The following is a 6,000-nucleotide window of genomic DNA, read 5'->3' as shown; positions in this document are numbered from 1 at the left end:
TACCCTGCTTTTCTATTTGAAAGATAATATGCACTCTTTTCTGAAAAATGGGTAGGGGGTGGGGGTAGTAAAAGCATCACAGTTCAAGATTTTGCGCGACAAGAGGTGTGTTTCTTTTTACTGTGATGAAGAGGGATAACTCAACTTGGTACCAAATACTATTTCTGAACACTGTAACCACTTTAGCACTTTCATTTTTTTTTCTCTCTGTCTTCCAAGCTTTAAAATTCAGCTAATAAAATGAGTAAAAAAGTGGGTTTTTTCAGAATTCACCAGTTAAATCACTATGTTGGATGTTCTATTTTGCTTCCCTATTTCTGTTCTTCAGGTTTTGATCATCTGACTACCCTGCTTTTCTATTTGGTAGATAATATGCACTCTTTTCTGAAAAAATGGGTAGGGGGTGGGGGAAGTAAAAGTATCACAGTTCAAGATTTTGGCCGACAAGAGGTGTATTTCTTTTAACAGTGGTAAAGAGGGATAACTCAACTTGGTATCTAACACTATTTCTGAACACTGTAATCACTTTAACACTTTTAATTTATGTTTGTTTGTGTTCCAAGTTTTAAATTAAGCTTCAAAAATGGGTAAAAAAAAATAGTTTTCTCATAATTCACAAGTTAAATCATTATGTTGGATGTTCTATTTTGCTTCCCTCTTTCTCTTCTTAAGTTTTTGATCATCTGACTACCCTGCTTTTCTTTTTGGAAGATAATATGCACTCTTTTCTGACAAATGGGAAGGGGGTGGGGGTAGTAAAAGCATCACAGTTCAAAATTGTGCACGTTAAGAGGTGTATTTTGTTTTAATTGGTAAAGAGGGATAACTCAACTTGGTATCTAACACTATTTCTGAACACTGTAATCACTTTAACACTTTTAATTTATGTTTGTCTGTGTTCCAAGTTTCAAATTAAGCTTCAAAAATGGGTAAAAAAAATATTATTTTAATAATTCACAAGTTAAATCATTATGTTGGATGTTCTATTTTGCTTCCCTCTTTCTCTTCTTTAAGTTTTTGATCATCTGACTACCCTGCTTTTCTATTTGAAAGATAATATGCACTCTTTTCTGAAAAATGGGTAGGGGGTGGGGGTAGTAAAAGCATCACAGTTCAAGATTTTGCGCGACAAGAGGTGTTTTTTTTATAACTGTGATGAAGAGGGATAACTCAACTTGGTATCAAACACTATTTCTGAACACTGTAACCACTTTAGCACTTTTAATTTTTTTTTTCTGTCTTCAGTTCCAAGCTTTAAATTAAGCTAATAAAATGAGTAAAAAAGTGGGTTTTTTTTAGAATTCACCAGTTAAATCACTATGTTGGATGTTCTATTTTGCTTCCCTATTTCTGTTCTGAATTTTTTGATCATCTGACTACCCTGCTTTTCTATTTGGTAGATAATAATTATGCACTCTTTTCTGAAAAAATGGGTAGGGGGTGGGGGAAGTAAAAGTATCACAATTCAAGATTTTGCGCGACAAGAGGTGTATTTCTTTTAACAGTGGTAAAGAGGGATAACTCAACTTGGTATCTAACACTATTTCTGAACACTGTAATCACTTTAACACTTTTAATATATGTTTGTCTGTGTTCCAAGTTTCAAATTAAGCTTCACAAATGGGTAAAAAAATAGTTTTCTCATAATTCACAAGTTAAATCATTATGTTGGATGTTCTATTTTGCTTCCCTCTTTCTCTTCTTAAGTTTTTGATCATCTGACTACCCTGCTTTTCTATTTGGAAGATAATATGCACTCTTTTCTGACAAATGGGAAGGGGGTGGGGGTAGTAAAAGCATCACAGTTCAAAATTTTGCGCGTTAAGAGGTGTATTTTTTTTTAAATTGGTAAAGAGGGATAACTCAACTTGGTATCTAACACTATTTCTGAACACTGTAATCACTTTAACACTTTTAATCAATGTTTGTTGGTGTTCCATGCTTCAAATTGAGCTTCAAAATGGATACAAAAGGATTATTTTCCGAATTCACAAGTAAAATCACTACGTTTAATGTTCTATTTTGCTTCCCTATTTCTCTTCTTCAGTTTGTGATCATCTGATTGTTATTTTGTTTACATTTTCACAATACAATATTGCAACTTATTCAGTAGTGTTTGCGTGAAAAAATCTGATACCTATGCTTAAACTTCAGTCGTTATCTTAAAATTTTGCGCGTTAAGCCCTTTATATTTTGTATTTTCCTGATAAAGCAAACATTGAACTAACAGAAAAAGTAACTTTTAAAACTACCTAATCACTTTGAAATTGGGCCTCCAAAGTGTTCTCCAGCCTTAAGCAGCAGTGTTTAATCGCGTCCCAAGAGGTGGGTGGTCTAGCCATTCTGGATGATGTCCATCAGATAAAGAAGCTGGTTGACAAACTTCCTGATTGGTTCTCACATCGCTGGGACAGATACGTGGCCTCAACCAAACGAGACAAACAGCGGTACCCACTGTTCAGAGAGTTCACGAATTTCATCAACGACGAAGCTGAAATAGTCAGCGATCCCGTGTTTGGTACTTCGTCCTTTGTAAACTCTTCAGAGGCTCAAGCAGAAAACACCAAGTCTCAGCATACCAGCAAGTCAAGAGTGACGATGTCAGTGTGTGCTCGTTGCTCCAAAGAAGACATATCAAGCTCTGCTGAAATCGAAGACGATCCTCAGTCAGGAAATTCCTATCAGTCAAATCAGGAACCAAGTACGTGTTCTTTCCGCAAAAGACTGAATCATGACATTTCTGAATGCAGAGACTTCATGAAGAAACCATGGGACGAAAGAAGAGACTTCATAATGAAGCAAGGGTTGTGCTTTGGTTGCTTAAGGTCATCAGAACATCGAGTCAAGGACTGCAAGGAACGACTTACTTGCACAAAGTGTCAGATGAAACATGCAACGTGCCTTCATGACGATAACTTCCGCTTTGGAAAGGGAACTCATTTTGCGAGAAACGACAACCATGGAGAACCTTCAGGAGCACATACTACTTCTGGATCTCAACAGGTCATGGAAGGACTTGAAAATGAAGCAGGTCAACCCTGTCAAAACGCTTCACTTTCGAATTCCACATCTTATCGGATACATGCTGATAAGAGAAAACCCATGACGTCCATGATTCTTCCACTATATGTATCTAGTGCATCAAACCCAAAGAAAGAAATGATGGTGTCTGCACTTTTGGATACCATGTCTGACACAACCTTTGTCGTCAACTCTGTTGTAGAGGAACTGAAAGTCCCATTCCAAACCGCAAATCTAGTGCTCACCACCATGACAGATGATAGGGCACCCATCAGCTGTAAAAGAGTCCCGAATCTCAAAATCAGAGGGATATCTTCAAACGAGTCGATCAAACTGCCTTCAGCTTACACCAGAGAGGACATTTCAATAAATGATGCCAATATCCCTACCAAGGAGACCGTGTTGCAGTATCCTCACTTGAAACATCTGCACCAAGTCATGCCCACTAAACAAAATTGCCCTGTAGGACTGTTAATCGGCTACAACTGTTCAGCAGCCCTCTTGCCAAAACAAGTCGTAGAAGGCGAAGTAGACCAGCCCTTTGGGATGGAGCGTCATCGGAGGCCGTTGTGAACATGACTCGTTCGACAGTTTCGGAAACTCTCACCACGTCATTTTGAAGGAAGTTTACAACCAGAAAGAAGTTGAAACAGTGGCTCACGTGTATCGGACAAGGGTAAGGGAAGCAACTGCCAACGACTTTCTCGAGATGATGGAGAGAGACTTGATCGACACTGACGTCAAATTGATCTCACAAGGCGACATGAAATTTCGAGAGATACTGGAAAAGAACGTACATGTGAACGATGAAGGACACTATGAAATGCCTCTGCCCTTCAAGGATGAAGAACCAAACTTCCCACAAAATCGTCATGTTGCTATGAAATGCTTGATGGGCCTGAAAAAACAGTTCACGAAGAGACCTACTCTGCCGTGTGCTGACAAAACCGAGTAAGTCCACTGAAGCTAGTTCTGAGATAAACGACTTTTTCTGTTTTATTACATTTCTCAAAAGTGACGATTATCTTGATCAACCTACAGAGATAATAAGATAAATAGCATTATTGTACGTTTACAACCCGAGTTTGATAATGATCTGATGGATGGTTTTTGTTTTGTTGGGCATTTTGTGGACTTACTTGGTTTTGTCACTTTTTTCCATTATATCAGATCTAAAAAATTTGACAGATCTAAGCAAGTGGACTTACTTGGTTTTGTCAAAACATTTGGAAGAAAAGTAGTGCTTTTTTTGAGGATGAAAGTCGCTTGTTCATTTCAATGTGTTATTCTCTCAGGTGCCAGGAGAAACGTTCCGTATAACTCTCCCTTACTCTATTACACATGTCGTGTGCACATTAGAGCGCTTACTTCCCTTTGCTTATTTGATCTCTAAACGGGGACACCCCGAAGCGTCCCGGTACCGAAGCGTCCCGGTACCGAAGCGTCCCGGTACCAAAGCGTCCCGGTACCGAAGCGTCCCGGTACCAAAGCGTCCCGGTACCGAAGCGTCCCACTATAACGCGTCACAGGACTTAGACTTTTTGTTTGTTTAAACCTTGACCAAGGGCGGATCAATTCACTTTGGGGGGGGGGGGGTGTTACAATATGACTGCGAAGATACAAGTTGACGGCGCCGAAGGCGCCTAAGCCTCTAGGGGGGTCCGGGGGCATGCCCCCCCGGAATTTTTTTTTATCCAAAGAAGCAAAATAGAGCTATCTGGTGCATCCTGAGCCAATAAATTACCTCTTTTTGGGGGGGTGGGGGGGGGGGTTACGTAACCCGTGTAACCCCCCCCCCCCCCCCCCCAGATCCGCCCTTGTTGACCTTGATTTGACCTTGACTTGACTAACCATATTTATTTTTTTTAAATTTAATCTTGACCTTGATTTGACCTTGACTTCACTGATTTTTTTAATTTTGCACAGACCTTGATTTGCTTTCGGTAAAAAAAAATCACTTTTTGTCCAACTTTTCCCCAACTTTACTTTAGATCTGTACTCACAACACACCAATTTGGAAATACTGTACCCGTGTGGACAAGTTCGGGGGAAAAGTCCGTAGGCTTCCGTTCACAAGAGGGATATGTCTGTTATCACACACGCTTTCTGGCTTCACTAAGCGTGAGCGTCGGAAAAAATCTTTTCAGTTCTGCCTCCGACTTTTAAATTGTATCATTTGGGTTAATTTGGGTTTGTTTGGGTTCATTTGGGTAATAAAAAAAACGCTCGCGCTGGACCCGAGTACTCTTCAGACCCCAGTATGAAAGTTTTTGTCTTGTGCACGTTCAAGACCAAGTGATTGCAAAATACATTGGCATGCGAGCCGAGGATGTGCGTGGTGACTGGTACTGGGACGCTTCGGCACCGGGACGCTTCGGTACCGGGACGCTTCGTGCCCTACTGCGCGGGAGCGTCCCGAAGCGTCCCGGTACCCCTGTGACGCGTTATAGTGGGACGCTTCGGTACCGGGACGCTTCGGCACCGGGACGCTTCGGCACCGGGACGCTTCGGTACCGGGACGCTTCGGTACCGGGACGCTTCGGTACCGGGACGCTTCGGTACCGGGACGCTTCGTGATGTACCCCTCTAAACAACGCTCTGGCTCATTTCGGTACGATTCTCACAGATACTTTCGAAGCGAACCTGTAACAATGTGTGCGTTTTGTGTGTTTGTTCTGATTAAAACCAGTCTTGATCTAAGGACTATGTCCAGTCAAGAATAAAAGCTGGTTCTTGTGTATGACTGTGTACGTGAGTGTTAGTTTGAGTGCCTTGGAGAATGATGAGCATATCAGATTGCGGTGATTTGCTAAAATACATATTATTCACGTACAATTTTTTAAGCTACACAGCATGTTTTTTTGTTCCGGTAATGTTTTGTTGTTGTAAATTTGGGTGGTTCGGTTACTACTATAGTTACAGCCTTAAATCACATTATTTGAAATTCAAATCAAACACTATTTACCCGGGTGTGATGTC

Source organism: Littorina saxatilis, unplaced genomic scaffold, assembly GCF_037325665.1.
Source record: "Littorina saxatilis isolate snail1 unplaced genomic scaffold, US_GU_Lsax_2.0 scaffold_681, whole genome shotgun sequence".
In the NCBI taxonomy this organism is placed as follows: Eukaryota; Metazoa; Mollusca; class Gastropoda; order Littorinimorpha; family Littorinidae; genus Littorina; species Littorina saxatilis.
This window is presented reverse-complemented; position numbering follows the sequence as displayed.